This window comes from Protopterus annectens, chromosome 15.part0 (genome assembly GCF_019279795.1).
Source record: "Protopterus annectens isolate FY-2018-M chromosome 15.part0, PAN1.0, whole genome shotgun sequence".
NCBI lineage: Eukaryota > Metazoa > Chordata > Ceratodontiformes > Protopteridae > Protopterus > Protopterus annectens.
In genome coordinates, this window is record NC_056749.1 from 237,819,422 (window position 1) to 237,841,468 (window position 22,047).

The following is a 22,047-nucleotide window of genomic DNA, read 5'->3' on the forward strand; positions in this document are numbered from 1 at the left end:
TTCATTCATTTGTATGAAGTGAAAGGTAATGGAGAACCACTTCAAGAGATAGTACAGTGATACAAAGATTAGTACAAGTGCAATTCCTTTTACTGAAGCAAATTTTTCTGATATCTAAGTGGGTGAATACATTTGACTGAAATGCACAAATGAATGAAATATATTTGCTGAAAACAATTTTGTAAGGTCAGAAGTTAAAGTAAAAGTAATTACAGTAAGGCAAGCCCCCCTTTGCACGTCCAAAGGTGCAGACTTTGCCACCATGCCATGGTAATTATTACCCCAGCTCTAACATCCATCTAATTTGAAGTGAGTATAATCATACGTTTGCTCAGAGCACATCTGGTCCTTATTTTAAATTACATTTTGAATGATAATTAGAGGAGTTTTAGGTGAAGCCCCAGGTAGTAGTATACAAGGAAGCGGGCTTCCCCCATCTATTTTTTAAGCTTTGACTTTATATTTTTTGACAAAGCTTAAAAAATAAATATTTTTTCAAACACTGGTTGTGGTATAGCTAACTAACTCCATTGACTTAGAGGGAATAAAGCTCTCATGATGAACCAGAGGACTCAAGTTCAATCACCACCTTGTGCGCCAATTGCATCCAACATGGAGGAAGAGGAGGTATGCTAGAGCTTTGCTGACTCACTTCTTCTTCTTGGAGAGAGCCATGTGAAAGCACTTTACCATAGTTAATTCCCCACTGGAGAGCAGAAACCTCACAAAAAATGCTGGCTTTAGAGTGGGACAGTGTAACTTAAGGGGGGGGGTATGTCATTCACAGAAGTCAATAACATGCCTGCACTGATGAGTATTATATGTCATACTCTGGCCATGTTATTTGTTATGGGCTGTGGGGTTAGGACCATGTGAAAAAAAAATGTTCAAACAAGCCTGATGGTTTCATAAATGATGCTCCTTTATGGCTGCCTCTCAATCTTCTATATGGGGAATGAGTGGTCCATTTGGTGGTGAGAGATTCTGGTGATCAGCGAAAAAGGAAAGAAATAAAGTATAACTGTAGTGCAAACTGCAGTGTTCATCATGAAAATAAGCAAATGCCATACAGTAAAAATGTCTAAAGCTGCATCTCTTTTGTTTTTTTTTTTTTTTTGGCCTCTACTGTATGCTCTGCCAAGTAACTATCATCCAACATTTTCAATTACCAGAGTTAGCAATGTGTAAATATGGAAGTGAACAGAAAAGGCTGAGTGCCCTTTAGTTGCCATCATTATCTTAAATGTCTCTTTACACTGCATGTATTCACGTGTTCTTATCAGAATTTTCACAACAGCAAAAAATTACATCAGAATGTTTGCACAATACACTCTTCTTAGATTGAATGAAAAGTGAAACTCCATTTCAGACAGCACTACTTAAAGACATAATAGTATGAAAAAGATAAATTTCAGGCTTATAATAATTAAACATAATTTTGTTTTACATTCCAGTTAACCCTGTTTCTTTGAACCAAAACCATAGCTTTCATGAAAAACACATTAGTAAGAGTTAATGGTTTCTCTTCAAGGGCGACTTTTATTTCACTGACACCTTCTTTTTCAAATGTTCATAGTATGGTTAGCTGTAGTTTAATTTACAAGCGACATTCTGAATTCTGCAGGACAGGAAGGAATGGCTAACTATTTAAGACAGCTTAACACTTCATTTTATTTATTTATTTATTTATTTATTGCATTTATTAAGCAGGAGAGTTCAACTGGGCACAGCTTGCTCATTTTCAGCAGACACCCGGGGAGAAAAGCTCCAGACAATAACACAAGTTAGGCATATTGGCTGACAGCATAGATGCACAGTTTTGGGAGTTTAGATTACTTAATTTAGCTTCATTACAATATTATAATGCATTGAAGCCACGGTGGTGCAGCGGTAGCATTGTTGCCTCACAGCAAGAGGTTCTCCCATTCGATTCTCAGCTGGAACACCTTCTGTATGGAGTCTGCTTGTCCTCCCCGCGGTCAAGTGGCATTTGAAAGACATGGATAGAATGGGAGTGCCTTCGCTGAGGGTTGGACGTCGAGCTCGCACCTCGGCACCCGTAAAAAATCTACTGCCAATCATTACCGGACCGGAGTTCTGCTGTGGCGACTCCTAACCAGGAAAAGCCGAAAGAAGAACAACAATGTTATAATGCATTGAATTTAAAAAGGTAAAATATAAGTACAGATACTAAAAGTCAAGAAAGAAAAGGTTGTCACAGTACTGAAGTAGGCTTTAACCATTAAAATTATAGTAATAAAGTAGTTTGAGAGTTTGAGATATATACAGTTGGGTAGGTCATTGGAAGACATAATGAAAGTGGTGTATAATGAGGTGGGTTACAATAGTGTGTAGGTATGATATTAAAGTTAACCCGGAGTGTCACAGTAGTATAGCCAGTTATTTTTGAGGTGAAGTTTTAGGTTGATTTTAAAAAAGATTTAGGTTATTCATTTGTCTTAACTCAAGTGGGATAGCATTCCATGCTTTTGATATGTAGTTAGACTACAGACTGTCGGGTCTATATTACATGATCAAATGCTAAGGTGATCGAACACCTTAACATTGGCCACGTAATATCGAACCACAAAACACCGAATGCCACCGGGAAACGTTACTGTTGGCCACTAAAAGAAAAAATTTTAATTTACAGCCAAACTAAGTGGGAGACTCTGCCCACCACACCCCCTAACATGGGGGGGTTCTGCCCCCCCATACCCACCCTAACTAAATATACCAACTCCGAGGCTGCTCCACAGTGGAGAAAACGGCAAAATCCAGCGAACAGCCAAGGGAAATCTTTCCCTGCATTAAACTGGCTGTTTGCTGTTTTTTGCTTTCAATATTACATAGTCGATGTTAAGGTGTTCGATCACCTTAGCATTCGATCATGTAATATAGACCTGAGATTGTCCCCTGCCTTGTTATTTGCTTTAGTTACAGCAAGAACCAGTTAATCACCTGGCCATAACGTTCTGTTTGTTAGATAGGGAAGAATGAGAGATTTGGGACTGGGGCATTGTTCTCTTGTTTTGGAGTATTTTGCAGACTGTCACTAGTTGAGTATATGGGGGAGTTCTAGCCAGGTTAGAGATTTTATGGCTAGACAGTGATGGGTTCTATGGAGTTGGTTTGAAAAAAAAATTTATCTATTTTGTTATTGTTGCAGTTTTGTGGTGATGATAAAAGGATTCAGCAATACTCATTCTACTAGAGTCTGTTAGAAAAATCCCAGCTTTGTAGTAGCAACCTAGGTTTTGGGAATTTTTTAATGGCATGAGATGTGTGAAGGTCAACTTTCATTTGAATATCTAAGAAAAACGGCTGTGTCAGCGTACAGGGTGTATATCCAAAGTAGTATTCATTACATAAATTACACAAGCGCTTTCACCCTAACTTAATTGTAGGGCTTTTTCAAGTGTTAAAACAGTATCACTGTCTGTTAGCCATCTTTAAATACCTGAGTTCAAAAAAAGGCGCCAAAAAAGACATGTTAAATTTAAAGTGAAAGCACACATTTAAAATCACAGAATGTAATCATTCAAAAATAAAAGTAAAACACATTAATGTCCACTTATTCCATTGAAAGTACAAAAACAATACTTAAAAAATATATGTATAGTAACATGTCTTTTTTGGCGCTTTTTTTGCCGTTTTTCTTGGATTTTGGTTTAGACTTTACGGTTTGTTTTTCCACTCATTTTATTCTTCATTTGAATATCTATTGTAACACCTAGCATCTTGGTTTCAGAAACTATGTCAATTTTAGCATTGTTGTTAGAGGTGACAGTGAAGACCCCTTTGGTTATTTAACTGCTTTGAGATAAATAACATTACTTTGTTTCTCTTTGAGAGGGGGTTAGCATGAATTGGGAGTTGGTGAGTCAGGTTTCAACTGAGACAAATACGTCTTGGGTATATTGTTGGAGGTTTGTTAGGTCTTTGGATGAGCAGATGATGGTGGAGTCATCGGCATATTGGACTATTGTTCCATGCTTAGACAAAGTATACAGGTAATTTATAAAGATGTTGAACAATAAAGGTTTGAGTATGCAACCTTGGAACACTCCAAGAGATGTGGGCAGGAAGGAGGAATAACTGTTCTTCCATTTCACTGTCTGCTGACCAGATAACTGTGGAACCATTGAAGGGCAGTAGTGGAGAGACCAAGGTTAGAGAGTTTTTGTAAGAGTTTGGTGTGGCAGATGGTGTCAAAGGCCATGAGTTCTGGAAGAGGGTGGGTACAATGTTCTCAGAGTTCCTATGTATGTTTACTGTACTGACAAATCTAAGCAGGGTAGAAGTGATCCAGTGATGCGATCTAAAGCCATGCTGTGTTGACAAAAGGTAATTATTTGCTAGTATATATTCAAGAAGTTGTGAGTGGATGCACTTCTCCAGGATTTTTGTTAAGTGTGAGAATATAGTGATAGGCCTATAGTTTAAGTCAGCAGAGGGACCACCTTTTTGTAGGGGTATGATGTATGATTTTTCCAGAGTTCAGGGACATTGTATGGGATATGCCATTACTTCAGCTGCTATCTTGAGGTATTCTGGATGGAGATCGTAAGCAGCTATGGTGGTAGGTTTCAGTTTTAGTAAGAGTTTTTTGATAAAGGAAGTAGGGACTGTGGTGAAGGAGAAGGAATTATTAGTGTTAACTGTTCATATAGGAGTGGATAGGGTACTTGTTGATCTAGTGTTAAGAAAAAAGGCCACAGATTCAATGAAGTGAGAACTGAATTGTGAGGCTATGCTTTCAGTTTGATGAAGGTTTATGAGAGCTGGTGTAGAGATTTTGCAAGGGTTCATTAGGGTTGTCACTTGATGCCCTGAATCTTTTTATATCTTCCTAACACTTATCTTGGTTGCTAGTATAATATGTTTTCTTATCTTGTCTAATGTGGTGTTTTACCAGGCATTTTAGTTGTATGAGATGTAATATGTTAGGAGTAGTTTTATTAGTATATCAGGATTTCCATGCTTTGTCCCTGTTTTTTATGAATTGCTTGGCATGTTTGGATAACCATGGGGCAGGTTTGTTTTTGATCCTTTTACTCTAAATAAGGGCTGGTTTATTGAGTATAGTCAGAAATATATTGTTAAACTCTGTGACTGCATCATCAAGTGGTAGGTTTTTAGCATGTTCCAGTTTTGATGTTGTAGAGTGGCTATGAAGTTTTCAGGTAGGAAGTAACTTAGGTGTCTTACATTTTTAAATTGGTTTGTACCAGTTAGGTGTGATTGTTGACTAAGTAGGTTCGGAGATGGTCATTAAAAGGGCCAGGCAGGGTGCCATATTCTGTGTATGTTGTTGGTTGAGATATGAGGATCCAGTCTAGGGTAGATTCCTTGGATGTTTTTTTTTTGTCATATCTGGTAGGGCTATTGTTAATTTGGGAGAAACCGTACATCTAAATACTGTTTACTGGCTTGTAGGAGACAATGGTGTTCAAGTCTGTGTTGACATCAGTTTACCTTTACATAGGCTAAACACACTTGTGCGATTGCTCATATGAGGGAATTGTAACCACAAAAAACAAAACCGTGACAGTTTCCAATGTTCGAAAATCAGCAAATCAAAAATCAGATTCCCTGATTTTCGAACATAAATGTCTAATGAGAAATGTAATGAAGTGTCCCCCTGCACCCCTCACACCCCCTACTTTAATATACTAACTCCAAGATTGCACTACAGTGGGGAAAGGGTCCATTTTCCAATCCCCACTATAGTGCAATCCACCCCAAAATGCAGAATGTGCAATGAGCGAATGTCACTGTTCATTTGCTCATTGCACATTTGAACCTTTTTGCGTTCGACTTTTGCAAACTTTGCAAACTTCCTTTCGAACATCTGCTGTTCACCCATGTGCAAAACGCACACATGAAGGTAAACCTTGACGTCACCTGGAATTATTGTTTCTTGCTGTATGTTGTATGGGAACCTGTACTCCATATGTTCTAGTATTAGGATATTGTGTCCAGGGAGAATGTAGAGGCCTGCTATAAGTATTTTATGTGAGTTAAGTTTAAGTGATGTAAGTAGTAGTTATACATTCTGGAACTGAGGTCGTAGGGTGAGATGTTGTGAGATTTCATAGGTGTTACAGTATTCTATGGCTACTCCTCCCCCTGCCTTTTTTTCTGTCTAGCTTGACTATATTGTACCCAGGTGGCAGAATTTCTTCATTATAATTTCTTCTTTAGCCAGGTTACTGTGAGTATGAGGATGTCAGGAGAGTCAGTGGCCATCCAAGCATGTACATCTAAAAGTTTATTACATATGCTGCATAGTTTTATGTAGAATAGTTATGTGGCTGAGAAATGTTGATTGTTTTGGGTAGGTAATGATGGGTTAATAGAGTTGGGTGTAAATATTGGGGCTGGTCCTGGAATGGAGTGAATGTTACCTCTAAGTTTTACTCTTATGGTGAAGAGGATTTGTTTTTGCTTGGAGTTTTGTAGTAAAGGTTTGTGATAGCTGTGGATATTTTTCAGTATTTTAATTTGATATAGTTAAAGAATGTTGATTGATACAGGGAAGATTTTATGTTAAGACTGAGATTTGGAGTTGAATTAGGGTGGCTGGTGATTATGAAAGTGGTTATAAGTAGTTGGTGGTGGCAGTTGTAGGTAGTAATGTGTAAGACAGTATATAAGGAAAGGAGTGACAGAAAGCAGAGTGGAGCAGTTTCACTGATGAAGATAGAGTGGTTGTGATGAATGATGGGATATGATACAATAATTGTGGTATAATCAAGGTGTCACATAAATGTACAGTAAGAGTGTTGAGTAGGAATTGGGGTAGGGTAGGGGAGCAGAGTGAGCATGAGTGGAGTGGGTTCCACCAGCAAAAGGTTGTTGCTCTTAGAAAACTATCTATGGACAATGTTCTGGGCATTACAGAATATTTTAGAGAACAAGCACTGTGAGTGGTATTTTCACTTGTTAGTTCAGTGGCAACAGGTTCACTTTCAGATTAAAAGAAAAGACAGCCTTAAGTAACTCTTGTTAAGTAAATAGATTACTGCTATAAGAAAAAAATCTTTCATTGTAAAAAGGGTTATAAATTTAAGTTAGCCAGAATGTCCACTATCTTAGGGGAGTTAAACTAATTAAGATGCGTGGAAGACTGTTATAGACTGCATCCCATTTTAGTGAGAAAACTACCCTAAGACAATGCTAGAACATAATATATCACTTCCTGAGTTATACTGATATGTCCACTGTGTGTACTGCTATTATTTAAAGATGTATATACACAGATATTCAATACAGTTTCCTTATTTTGATTCTAGAAGTGATTCCCCTTTTATTTCAGTAGTCTGAGGTGACTTTAACATCAACAGGTTATACAACAACCACACTGGACTGTACAAATTAGGGATTGATTGTAGTTCTGTGTAGCATAATAGTGTCTAGGAAGAAAAAGAAAATACAATAGGACATTACAAGAAGACAACAATGTTTAAGTAAAAATAATTGAGCAAGGTTTCAAAGATAGCTGCTTAAGCTCTTTTGGTTTATTATTCCTCTTAGCTTTGACAATATGGAATGGTAACAGTAACCAAATTTTGATCTACTTTGTCCTCAGTTTAACAATATTTACAGAACTTAATTTTTGCATTCTGTGCATAGGACTGCACTGTGACATACAATTCTGTTCTATTCCTACAAGGAGATGTTGGTTAGTAGACCTACTTTATTTATCTGTGGTGCCATTGATGGTACACTTCCTGAATTTTCTTATTTTCAGCTACTAACCACAGTATCATGCTAAGCAGTTGATGCCGGGTGTAGGAATAATAGGTGCTGTTTCAGTCTTAACTCTGTAGGAGTCATCAGTATTATGAAAGTGGCTTGCTAGGGGTAAGATGCTAAAGGACAAAGGTCACTGAATGACCAATATCATAACAGTAAATACTTTTAGGTCACTGGATGTAAGGATGCAGTGGTACATCCAGTGCAACACATTTATGAACTTTGTCAGTCATGCAATCATTAGCAGTACACACTGAGAATTGTGCACCTTAAACTGCTGTCATCTACATGTCAAAGAGAAAGTCCTGTGCTCTACAACCGATGCCACCCTCACCTGTAAGCTATGTTTTTGCAATACAGGTGCTTTACTAAAGCTGCTTACTATGATCTGCAGGGAATGTCAAAGTATGTCTAGTATTTAAGGGTTGCTTCTATTCAAAGAAGCATGCTATACATTTTCTTGCAATAAATGTAATTATTTGTTGTTATTCCATATAGTTCATCCTGAGTTCATTTATCTCTGCAGTATACTCCATCATTCAGCTCAGTATTTCCTTTTTAACATATTCTTTAGTCATATAAATGGCTGTGAAATCAAAACAGTGTACATCCTTCAGATAAGGAGAAAAACAGCAAAAACAAATGACTTCTTGCTAAGCAAAACTACTTGCTTCAGTGTCAGTTGCCTTACTACTAAAAAATGAGGAAGACAAGTAAGGATGCAAAAAATAATCAGTACAACAAAGCCAGGAAGAACTTAAATAGCTTATTCTAGTAAAGGTATTCTTAATAAACTGCAGGTGGAATAAGCTTGGCTTGGCTATTCATAATATTTATAAAGTTACATTAATGTATTCTACTCACTGTGTTTTGCTGCCTGCCATTACTGTGAGTCACAGACATGGGTCACAGTACTGACAGGCAGCATACAGGTGAATGAAAATGTCTTTAAATTTGTGCAATACCATGCATTCTACATCACAGTGTACTATGACTTAAATTACTGTGCGGTTACATAGCACAGCACAGTATGCCAAGGATCAGCTTCTGGCTAGGTACATCCACTTGAAAAAGTTTTCCTTTATCTCACATACAATGCTCAGATGCTTCTGTCTGCTCTGTTGTGCTCCTCTGTCATGCTACACAGCAGTTCAGAAAGTCTTTCCATCCATTAGGCATGATATCAAAGCTAGAGTCATTGCCATAATATGGTAGGCAGAGGATTCAGTGATATAATTTCTCCTGTTGGTGGGAGCTTGGCAATGTCACTTTGTGGGGGTAGGGATAGTGTGGTTGTGATAGCAGACTTGCCTGTACTACAAACAGCTACATAGCTGATAGGGTTTTTCTGACTCCCCAAAGGAAACTTGTTTTTATATCTAACTAATGCTCTGACATTGATGTTCAGTATGCTGAGTGTCAATCAGAAGAGAAGGGGGCTTGGTGTGGTTGATGTCTAACTGTAGGTATGTGGTTGTAGTTCCATAACTTATGTAGCTGGGTATCACCACATGCACAGTTGGTGCAGTGTCACTGAAGGCATGGTTGATGTCTAACTGTAGCTACATGGTTGTAGTTCCATAACTTATGTAGCTGGGTACCAGCACATGCACAGTTGGTGGTGTAGTGTCACTGAAAGAATGGTTGATGTCTAACTGTAGCTACATGGTTGTAGTTCCATAACTTATGCAGCTGGGTACCGGCACATGCACAGTTGGTGTAATGTCAGTGAAGGCGTGATTGATGTCTAACTGTAGGTACATGGTTGTAGTTCCATAACTTTTGTAGCTGGGTACCAGCACATGCACAGTTGGTGTAGTGTCACTGAATCAAACTTGTGTACAGTTTCAAAATTCCAAAGGATTACTCCTTCATTGCTGAATACATGGGTAAAAAGAGGATACACAAGGTAGGAGGATTTAAAAACCAGAAAGGTAGAAAATGGAGTATAACTCCTTCATATAAGCCTTCTGAACTTCCTCAAGAACCTGCTGTCTCCTGGGTTATTTCATAAACTAATAAATGGTGGAGATCATTATCAGTTGCCTGTCATCAGATCAGGGAGAGGTTTACAGTAGAATCTTGTGAATCACCTGTGTAAGTGCTGGCGACAACTTCAATGATACAGATTAGTCCTCTGCTCTTCTTTGGCAAGCCGTGAAAAGCTATGCAGGAATATGGTAATGTTGTCAAAGAGAAGGGTGCATCTCAAAGCCTCCCCAGTCCAGATCACCTGTCTGTCAATTAAACACAATAAATAAAAATAAGTCATGGCACAAGTGTCTATTCCACACATACACCTGAAAGAAAGAAAACAGTCTGTCAAACACTGTGTAGAAGTAATTAGTGATGATCTCCTTGGATAAATGAAAAATCATCCACTTCAAAACTAAAAAGGTCCTCTTCCTTCAGTATGATTAAAGGAAGACAGGTGGCATTATAGAGAAATGAAGTCACCCTTAGAAGCCCAGACAGATGTGCTTTTCTTCTCCTCAACACCTCAGGAAGAAATGTGGGTATTACTTTTTCAAAATGACCACCATGATAAGCCATTTTAGCTAAGATAAAAAAGGAAGTTGCCTCTCCTAAACAGCGGTTGAATGAACTCATAAGAAGGCAACAAATGAAGCCACAGTTTTTACCACTGCACCTATTACAGTGGTAAAAACCTGTGGCTTCAACTGTTGCCTTCTTATGAGCTCATTCAACCTCTGCTTAGGAGAGGCCACTTCTTTTTGCATCAGAGCTGGTCCATCCTTGTATAAGAGCAGGACTCATCTATGCACTGTCAGTTACATTTTCATTTTGAGTGTTATTTTGTTACCAACTCAAGATCATTGTACACCTAAGCAATCCTGGCTTAAGCATATGAGACTTTTCACACTTGAAATGAAGTGCTTTCTTACTGGGTCGTCTGGTTTAGAAGTGAACTCATTTCAGTTCCTTATGAATGCTGTTTACCATGGTCAGACTACTTAGGAGAGATGTCATGAAGCACATTTGCTATCCACAGCAAAATGGATTTGCTATGACAGCTTTGTTTCCTTTAGTTATATGTGTAGCCATCCTGAAAATTTTATTTATTACAGTGAGATGTTCCTAAGGAAGAAATTACTAGAATGTAAATTTCTAATAAAACTCAATAGTAATTAATTTGCACATTTGAAGTATATCTCAGAATAGTAGAGCTAGCTTGAACAGTAAGATCCTAAGTCTTTTGCAGTCGAGACTCTACTCCTGTTTAAAAACTATTAAGTGTAATTTCCATAGAGGTTATCCATAAGCAAGAGTCAGATAAGAATAAGTGTATAGTCACAATATAATACAAATTACATTACAGCTGTACAGTAGGGAAGCAGAGGGTGTGGTCCATTAGCATAGCGATGAGACTTCCATCTCTAATTATAGCAGCCTTGGCTACGACTGGGTTTAATGTCAAAAGTTAGTCTGCCACAGACAAAGTCCACAGGTTCCCAGCACAACTTCTCTCATCTGTGACAGAGAGGTCTATATCAGCAGAATGAAAACCCGACTGAGCAAAACCCAGTTGAAAGACACATAAAGAGCGAAAAGTGCTAATATCGCAGGAATGAACGGAGATCGGCGTAGGGAATTCACCCCTTTACTTCAATGTAGTGCAATCTCGGAGGTGGTATATTTAAGTAAGGGGGGTGTGGGGGGTGCAGGGGGGCTTGCTCCCCCTGCATAAAACAGTCAGTGAGAGTTTGCCTGTTTCACGGGTTCGAAATTAGCAGTTTTCGTTCTTTATGTGTCGCCCAACTGAGATTCGCTCAGTCGGGTTTTCGTTCAGGTAATATAGACCCGTGACAGAGCAGTGAAAATACTTACTATGGATAATCCTTAGCAAATACCCAAATATCACACACCCGTCAGCCTTGATTGCCACAGTACAGACACACTACATAACTCCATCTCATGCCCCACCAGAAGAAAAAAGAAAGAACCCTGCCATGGTTCATCTGTTTAATGATATGCAATGGATACCCACTTCACAGACTTTCTCCTCTATCCATGCCACAAGGACCACTACTAATTCACAGGAGAGAAATGTCATTTGCAACCAAAGGGAAGTATGCAAACCATCCCTGATCTTAGAGAAATTAAGGAGGTTTATACAAGTGACATTTACATCTGTTCACACTACAGCTGGGATAACTAGGAGAATGACGCGTGTTACTTGCTATGGGGGGAATAAGCTGGGGTACTGGGTAAAGCATTCACTAGTGCTGATGTGGCATCACAATACCTAAACAGGGTCACCGACCCAAATAAAAATGTAAAAAGCAGGAAAGAAAGGCAAACCATAATGGTTGTAATCTAGGAACACAGTAGTGAAGAAGTAAAGAAGTGCACAAAACATAAATAGGGGATACAATGGTAAATACAGCAGTAAGAAAATGCATCTATAAACTTTTATACTGTATTGCTTAATGTGCCTTTGAATAAAATTTTTTACTTAGAGGACATACAAAGGAAGAGACTAATACACGAAGCAAAGTAACCAAGTGCTACCTCACAATTTGGACTTCAAAGCCTAAAATTAGGTCAATAAGCTAGCGTACTACATACAATATTTTCCTGTTGATATTGTCTATCTCCTTCATTTCTTCCTGCCTATTTAGCAAGAATGTCCTGTAGTCATCTCATGCATGCATACTCAAAAGTCATCTAATTTGCACATGTATCACTTCTGCTCATAGTCTGCTCTGTGGATTTGCTATTTCTGCCTGAAGACGCACTTCCTTAGATTTGTCTTAAGTTCCCCTCCTCAATCACTGCATGGCTTCTTATTCTGGTGTTCTTTATTATTTGAAACAATTTCCTAACTGGCATTATTTTCCTTTCAACCAGTAAATAGCTAAGTATTCAGCCAGTCATCTCTGATGATCTTTATAATGTGCAAAAGGAGTGAATGGTTACAGAGATAAGAGGGCAGATTAGAGAAAAGGCCAGAGTCCAGAAGAGTTGCTCTCATTGTATGTCTGCCCTGATTCTGAATGACTTGTACTCAGCATAGGTGACTTACTTCGATGTAAAACCTATCTATAAACAGGCTTCCACAGTGGGCCATATTCCAAAACACCTGTTCTCAGTCTTCTCTCAGTGTAAGTGGTCACTTACATGGAGGCAAGTCTTTTAGAATCATCTCATAGGTTCATAGGTTCATAGGTTCATACTAGGCTATCTGCCCAAGGGCATTTATAAGCCTAGCCCGTAGTTATGTGGCTTTCGCCACCCCTTTAGTTTGAAGAAAACTGTGCCTATTATTTTGCTGTGCCTCTGTCAAGCAGTGACACTGAAGTAATCCCTGGGGTATATCTGCGATCTCCCATCCATTGGTCAAGATTCCTCTTGAACAAGGCCAGTGAGGTGCTCTGCCTCACATGTACCGGGATTTTGTTCCACAGCATAGGGAGTCTCTGGGTGATGAATCTGTCCCTCCAGCATGTTCTATTAATAACCATGTCAAGGTTTAAGTCTCCCGCCCTTGTGGTTCTGAGGGATCTAGATTTTTTGAGGTGAAGCATATTCATCAAATCTGGGTTTGACATGGCCTTATATGTCAGGCACAGGTCACCTCTGAGCAAGCGGTATGCGACTGAATAGAGCTGGAGTTCTTTCAGTCTGGCAGCATAAGACATATTTTTGAGACCCTTTATCCTTTTGGTGAGGAACTTTTGAGGCCTTTCCAGCTGCTGCAGGTGTCGGGTCAGATACATTCCGAATGGGGAATTGTACTCAATCATAGGTCTAATGAGTGATGAGTACAGGGGGACGATGACCTCCCTAGATCTAGATGTGAATCCTTTCATGATCAGGTGGGCAATGTAGAAGGTTTTCCTAACTACTTTGGCAACATGAGTGTCAAACGAAAGGTTACTGTCAACCTGGGTCCCCAGATCCCTGATGACTTCTTCTGTGCTCAGTGGATTGCCACCTATATGATAGCTAGGGGTAACCTTGTTTTTCCCGAAGGGTATGACTATGCATTTCTTGGCGTTTAACTTTAGGCCATGGCTCTGGCACCAGTTATCCATTTCTGTGAGGCCCTTCTGAAGGATATCTGTGTCAGATGTGTTTTCGACTATGGCACCCAGTTTGCAGTCATCTGCAAACTTTGTCAGCCATAACCCTCCTGTGTTTGCTTGTACTTCAGAAAAGTAGATGCCGAACAAGAGTGGTCCCAGGACTGAGCCCTGTGGGACACCACTTGTGACAGGCTTTGAGTCTGACATGGCGCCAGCAACTCTGACCCTGTGGGTTCTGTCACTTAGCCAGTTTGCAACCCATCTTGTGATGTATGGGTTTACATTTAAGCCGATGAGTTTTTCGATGATACCTGAGTGGGGTATTGTGTCGAAGGCCTTTGCCAGGTCGAGGTAGGCTGTATGGACTGCCTTGCCCTCATCAATGGCCTTGGTGACTGTTTTGAAAAAGTCAACCAAGTTTAAGAGGCATGATCTGCCTTTGACAAAGCCAAACTGGGATGGATCCAAAGTCTGTAAGTTCCCTATGTCTTTATTTATGAGTTCCATTATGATCCTCTCCATGGCTTTGCAGATAAGGCTTGTCAAGCTAATGGGATGGTAATTTCCAGGGTCGGTGGAGGCACCGCCCTTATGAAGTGGGACCACAGTTGCCGTGCGCCACTCCTTGGGTACGTATCCTGAGGTGAGGCTAAGATTAAACAGCTGTCCTAACTGCGGGTTTAATTCCTCATTGAGTTCGTGGAGCACACAGCCGGGGACACAATCCGGTCCCATGGATGCTGTGTTTTTTGCCTTGGAGAGAGCAGTTCTCACCTGGGCGTTGGAGATGTTTGGGGCTACAATCCTATGGTATAGATATCTCGCCTTTTGGGGAGGGGGAGAAGTTTGCACTGAACCTGTCAGCCAGTATGTTGGCAATGTGTGTAGGTTCAGTAATCTTCACATCATTTTGAACTAATTCGAGCATATCTGGGAGTTTCCTCCTAGGTTTCTAACATAGCTAAAGAAGGCCTTATGATTGTCTTTTGAGTCCTTGGCGATTTTTCTCTCAAAATTTGCCTTGGATGATTTTATGAGAGCTCTTAGTTTTTTACTTATAATGATCAAAGGTGTCTTACCTTTCAAGGATTTTGCTCTATCTTGTAGTAGCTTTCTCCTTTTGTTGTAGAGCTTGTTTATGGCTGGGATCCACCAGACTGGACGCTTGCCTTTGGTACAAAGAGTCTTAGTTTTGTTTGGGATTGCCTGATCCATGCAGTCCTGTAGGTGCTGGCAGAAGGCATTTGTAAGTGATTCAGCGGTTTGAGTAATGTTTACCACTGGCTCAGGGGCCTTAAAGGAGACCACACTAGTTTTTAGAAGTGTGAAATCGGCTTTTGAGAAGTTTTTCACTGTGGTCTTTTTTATTTCAGGTGGGGGCGGGATGAGGACCTCCAGCGACATTAGTTTATGAGCTGAGCTCACCAGTGAGGGTTATACTTCGGCTCTTGAACATTGTGATCCCATGTTCGTGATGATGAGATCAAGTATGTTTTCTCCTCTTGTGGGGATGGTGACTAGTTGTTCCATGGCATTTGAGTTTATGAACTCCAGGAACCTTTGGGCTAGAGTGTTTGGGCTTGAATAGTATTCCCAGTCTATATTAGGGTAGTTGAAATCACCTAGTATGATGGTATTTGGAGATACATTTATCCCCTCCAGTGTTTTCAGGAAGGCCATGTGAGGTTCCTGAGTTTGAGAGGGTGGCCTGTAACATGCTACAAATTGCAGAGCAGTCTTGCCTATGGTTAATTGCACCTGGATGGTCTCCGATGCATCGTGCATTGCCACCAACCTTGAGGTGTGTGTGTCCTTTATGAATATGGACACCCCCCCCCCCTTTCTTGGTGTTGTCCGGATTTTGGGGCCGGAACGCATGATATGAGGTGAAACCTGATAGTGCTGGGGTGCTCTCAGGAGCCTTGAACCAGGTTTCTGTCACAGCACAAACATCGATGTTCTCCATACTGAGAAGGGCCTCGAGTGCATGCATCTTGAGATTGAGACTTCTGGCATTGAGCAGCATTACCCTTAGTTTTTTTCCTTTTTTGTGTTCTAGGGTGGTAGGTTTAGAATTTGAGCTTTGCCTAAAAAAGGCACTATGGGGGTGGCAAGAGCCTTTGCCAATATCTGGAAGCCCAGGGGTGACAGGTGCAAGCCGTCCCTTGCGAAGCAGCGTGGCTTGTCCAGCATGTCATCCCAGGCAGACAGACAGTTTGTTTTTGTTTGTCTTAAAAAATGGAGGCATGATTTGTGTTCACAAAGTAGTAAGAGAGGTGATAAAGGGGCAGAATTGGCTAAAAAGTAAGTATAAGAAAAGGACAGGTTCAGAGCAAATAGAAATTATATCCTGTTACCAGAAGGCTGGTGCAGTCCTGAAAATTTCAGCCTAACTGGAAGGGAGAATCTCAGACCATAAAAAATTAAAGGAAATATAGAATGAGAGTATACCTTGCTCAGGGGTACACAGAAAGAAGTGTTTAGCTGCTCAGATGGAAAATATGGAATGCTGGGTTTTGACCTATGGTCTTTTTTGTTGATATAGTTTGTGTGTGTGATGCCCCTGCACTGGCCCAGTAATCAAGGAGCCTCAATCCTCACCACTAGCACCAGTGAAGGATGTGCACATTGGGAGAATGACAAGTACACATACAGTAAAGTACAATTTCCCTTAAGGGCACACAGAGATCACAGTCAGTCTGGGGCTGTATTCTACCTCTTTCTCCAGATCCCCAGTAAGACCTCCCACTGGCACAGCTATAGGGTTAAGATCTCAGTTGAGTGGCCAAGCTAAGACCTCTCTGTCCAACCAGTGCTTCATGTCCCTGCACAAGTAGCTCACACACACACACACACACACACACACACACACACACACACACACACACACACACACACACACACACACACACACACACACACACACACACACAGGCTATAAGGTAGTACCAGCTGCCTCCATCCACCCTTAATTATTACCTGCTATAAGGCACTTACCAAAGGGTGTCCAATCCTACTGTGTAATATTACTATTATCCAAATGGTAAATATGAACAAGATTTGTAAGGCTATTTAAGAGTGGCCTGCACAGTGTCACCAAATACATATGCAAGTATGCCAAGAGCTTAAATATCTCTAAACCAGCCACAATTAAAAGGTATAAATATATATAATAATAAATACTAAAAGAACAAGACAATAATCAATAACTCAACATGGTGACAACAGAGTCCGAATCACAGGAAATATCTTAAAACAACATTGCAAGACAGTCTCAAATAAATATAGAAAACATCTAAACTAATCTTTACTATATTCCTATCTCTATCTAAGAGAAATCACTGTAATCTACTTACTATTAGCAAGGTAAGTGCTGATGAGAGGCTGTTTCCAGGTCCAAAGACAAATACAAAATGCAGTCTCTGAGAGAGTTCCCAAATTAATATCAAAACATTACTGCTGGGTCAGCTGGCTGCCATCACTATTTATCACCTGCCTCCAGTTCCCAGGCTAAACAGATACAAACAGAATTTAACATTTCTCTGCAAAAAATACTTATCTCTCAGAAGTTTGCCTAGAACTGGAAGTCGTAAAACATGACATTTTAAACCTAGTAATTATTTCTGTTTCAAGACAATAGAAAACCCTCTAGCTCTGGATATCCTGTCTCTTTGCATTAACTAACTTTTATACCACAGTCGTAAACAATTTCAACTTATTTTCTTGAAGATTTGCAAGTTAACTTTGTATGTTCCAACTTCTACCATTAAAACACACATCTGCACAGGTATATAGTTTATACTAATTTCTGCTCTTTTCCAGCAGGGTGCACTGTGGTTACATACTTGATGCTCAGTACATAACATGCAGTTCAACAGACACTTCTGCACCAGTAGTTTAATATCCACATTTCATATAGTTCTCTTAAATTTGTAAGACAAACCTATGGATCATATTAATATTCACAAATGACATGATTATTTACAAAATTCCAGATAGCTGAGCTGGCAGTGTCACATTTCTGTATAAACCATATTAATATTTTTAAGTGACATATAATTATTTACAAAATTCCAGCTAGCTGGGCTGGCAGCATTTTTGTTTGTCACACTTCTCCCCCCATGAGAACTCAAGCTAGTTTTTCAAGTGACCCTTGAGAAACATTGCTTGAGAGGGTTGAGGCTATCTGGGAATACCTTGCCCCATTCCCTGCCTTGAGACTCCAGCTACCTTGACATTGCTGACCCCAGTACCATGCTGTACTGTCCCATCATATGCCTGCTACCCTAGGCTTCCACCATAGTAATTTGGGATTTGGTTGGCTGGTTCCCTGTAGCCATAGATCCCCCAAAGACTCCTCCTGCCTCCTATTGCCAATAAGTAGCACAAGGGCCTCCCTGTCATGGTAAGGTTTCATCATGTTAACATGGTACAATTTGTGCCCCTGCCTCCTGCCTTAGCAGTTCTACCATGTAGGTAACATCACTGACCTTCCTTACCACCTTGTAGGGTCCCTGCCAAGCTGCCTGCAGCTTGTTGTGTCTGACAGGCATGTAAACCATTACCTGCTGCCCTACAGCATACTCTCTAGCTCATGCATTCCTGCCATACCAGACCTTTTTCCTGCTGTAGGGCTTCTGCACATTCTCCTGGGCCAAGCCCATGAGTTCCCTGAGCCTCGTCCTGAGGTTTAGGGCACATGCCAGAACAGACTCCTTGTGAGATTCACACTCACCTTCCCATTCATCTCGAGTTAAATCTAGAGGCCCCCTCACCCTATGTCCTTATAGCAACTCAAAAGGTGAAAATCCTATGGATTTCTGGGGCACCTCTCTCTGTAAGCAAACAACAGATGGGACAAATATTTGTCCCACTCTCTCTTAAACTGGTCTGCAAATCCCCATAGCATGGTCTTTAGTGTAGAGTTTAACCTGTCCACCAGGCCATTAGTCTGGGGGTGGTAGGGGGTGGTCTTTAGGTGCTTCACCCCACAGCACTTCCCACAAACAAGCAAGCAAGTTTGACATGAAACTGGCACCTCTGTGAGTCAGTATTTCTTTTGGGAAACCTACACTGCTGAAAATCTCTAACAAAGCAACTCAAAGGGTGAAAAACCTGGGGATTCCTGGGGAACCTCTCTGTAAGCAAACAACAGATGGGGCAAATATTTGTCCAAGTCCTTCTTAAACTGGTCTGCAAATGCCCATAGCATCATCTTGAGTGTAGAGTTTAATGTCTCAGCAAGACCATTAGTCTGGGGATGGAAGGGGGTGATCTTTAGGTGTTTCACCCCACAGTACTTCTACACACAAGCCAGTAGGTCTGACATGAAACTGGCACCTCGGTCAGTCAGTATTTCATTTGGGAAATCTAACCTGCTGAAAGTCTCTAACAAAGCATTTTCCACCTTTTCTGCCTCAATGAAGGACAGAACCACAGCCTCAGGGTATCTTGTAGCATAATCTACTACCACTAAATATACTTTTTCCTGTGGAACTTGGGGTACTCAGAGGACCCACAATATCCATAGGTACCCTCTTAAATGGCTCCTCAGTCACAAGCAAAGGCATCAAAGGAGCTTTCACCTTGTCTCCTGCCTTGCCGACCTTTTGGCACTGTTCACAGGTCCTGCAGTACCCTGTTACATTTCTGGAAATCTCAGGCCAATAGAAGTTCTGCATAATACATCTCTTTGTATGTTTTATGCCCATATACCCTGCAGAGAGAATATCATGGGCTATGGCTAGAAGTGCCAGATGGTAGTCTCTGGGCACTACCAACTGCTGTATTCTCTCACCCTCTAGCCCTCCCTCGGGGGTCCACTCTCTATACAGTAACTCTTTGTCCCAGTATACAGATTCCACTTTCCCTTGAGAATCAGGTGCCTCACTAGCTGCCTCCCTCAGGCCTTGTAGTGTAGGGTCTGAGAGCTGAGCCTGTCCCAACTCTCTCTTAAGTAACCCTTCCCAGCTCCCCTTCCACAGGAAGTCTGGTATTCTCTGACAGCAGTGCCTCACTGTCAGCCCGGACACTACTACTCACCTCTGCCTTTGCAGTCACTCTGTCCAATGGAACATCAGTACCCACAAGCAGCTGTGGCTCACCTTCTGTCTCACTGCTACAGGGTATCTCCCTCTCTGAAGTAACCACCTCACCAGTCCTGGCTGCAAGCATGAGGTCTGTCTGGGTCTTCCCTAGACTATCAGACCCACAAGCTTGTCTCCAAGCCTGACTGTGTGTAACTGCATGCACAGATGGTATTGCATTATCAAAATCATTCCCTATCAGGACATCTGCGGGGATATCCTCAAACACACCTAGTTGCTGGTTTCCTTTTCCACCCTCCCATTCAAGGTGAATGCTAGCCAAAGGTATTTGGAATTGGGTCCCTCCTAAAGCTCTGACTGGAGTAGACTGCCCAAGCAAGTAGTGCTCCTGTGTAACCATTGCATGCTTCACAATTGTTAGGTAAGAGGCTGTGTCTGTCTTAGCCATGGCTTCTTTACCATTCAGTAAGATAAGATATAACCTCTTGTGGTAGTTTGATACCCTTGTTGTCTCAAGACAACCTACTGTTGGCATTTTGTCATTTCCACTTACTGGCTCTCCCACCTTTTGTTCCCCACCTTGCCTCTGAGAACATCTATATGCTACATGGCCCCACTGGTTGCATTTAAAACATTTAATCCTAGGTCCTGGACATGTACCTGGACTAGTGGCTTCCACTGCTACTCGCAGACTCTGTTGCGGCAGTCTGGGCTGCCCACCATGGGTTCCCTTAGACCCATGAGCAGCACTGGGTATCCCTTTCCTATGCAGTAATGTCCTGCTTGCTAGGCATAGGTCTCTCTTCTTCCCCAAATCATCTGCAGTATTGCATTGTCTATTAGCTAACCAGATCTTAATATTCTTTGGTAAAGTGCTAAGGGCTTGTTCCCTCACCAAAAGGTCTGGCAGCTTTTCCCATGATTTTCAGATTTGTTTATGTTTATTACAGCAGAATCTATCACATTTAAAATCTGTGTCTGATATTCCGTAATATCACAAGTCACATGATTTTCCTGCCATCATTATTTACCCTGATACATATTTAAGCATAAACTATAAGAAGCCAGCCTTTATTTTCAGTAAACAAAGATAATGGATTTGATAGTACGTCCTTAAAATTAAGGTAATGAGGCATTTATGGGCTTATTGAAAGTGTGCTGCATTAATTTGTCACAAACATCTCCTGCTGGTTATATGAACCTTAATACCTTTAGCTTCCTCATTACACCCCAAAAAAACACACATCTTCATTTTAATGTACTTTTCCTGTTTGCAAATGCATAAAAAATGACCTTGATTTTCATGTCCTATAGTTCCTTGTCGATCATGTTCTTAACCATGGTCTCACTGTTAGATTAGATACGACTAACTATTAAATAATGTCACTATCCTTTAAAAAACATATAGCTCTGGATCTGGGACATGGGCTGTTTTACTTCCTTATCACCAGTGATGCACAGTTTTAAAACCTGTTTTGGAATGCAGACAAACCACTCTAACACTCCCTGTAAATATTTCTATAGTCCCTTAGTCATCACTTAAAATAAATCATTCCATCCATTTGGGTGTCATCCCATACCAAGGCTGCCTTTGCCAGCTGAAGATATGCTGCATTAAATGTTTGCCATCTTGTGGATTTCACAAGACTTTATTATGTGAGCTAAGTGTTGTGAGACACAGTCTGGCCTTGTTTCTCATAGCAATGACTTTAGGCAAGGAATTCTTGGGATTTTTTTTTTCTTTTACAAACTAGGCAAATCAACTATTTTAACACATTATTTAAGCCCCATCTTACACAGTATAACATAATATAATAGGGCAGAGATTATCAATCTTGATGTCTTCTCAGTTTCTGATACTTACATCATTTGTACCATAGAAAGCACAGATATTTGATTTAATAAACTAAATCCAAATATTTCTACAAAATACCTATCCTGGGCTTGTGCTTGAACCGTAACTCTGCCTCTCTCACAAAAGGTATTTCTGTTATATTTTGCCACTCACAACAGAGATGGTGCAATGATGTAGGTATTGTGACTAAATCCACATGCCAGCAAGGATCTTGAGTGTCAGTAATATTGTTTTTATGGTTTTCTGCAGAATGTGAAAATCACTTGCATTATGTAACACCTTTCTGCTTCACTTTCCACATAATATTACCTAGGTGAGTTCAGTAAGCATTCAT

The 22,047-nt window shown here is 40.5% G+C and overlaps 1 protein-coding gene across 10 annotated transcripts in view; it reads right to left on the bottom strand.

The window, feature by feature from the left end:
- The window catches only part of LOC122790166 (serine-rich adhesin for platelets-like), a 475,884-nt gene that overhangs the window by 448,733 nt on the left and 5,104 nt on the right, over positions 1-22,047 (bottom strand). The window contains exon 2 of one of the 10 annotated variants that reach the window (XM_044057765.1): positions 9,855-9,998. The exons of the other annotated variants lie outside the window; for them this stretch is intronic. The gene's annotated coding sequence lies outside the window, so the exon portion shown is untranslated. The remainder of the gene's footprint in view (positions 1-9,854; positions 9,999-22,047) is intronic. 10 annotated transcript variants of the gene reach the window in all.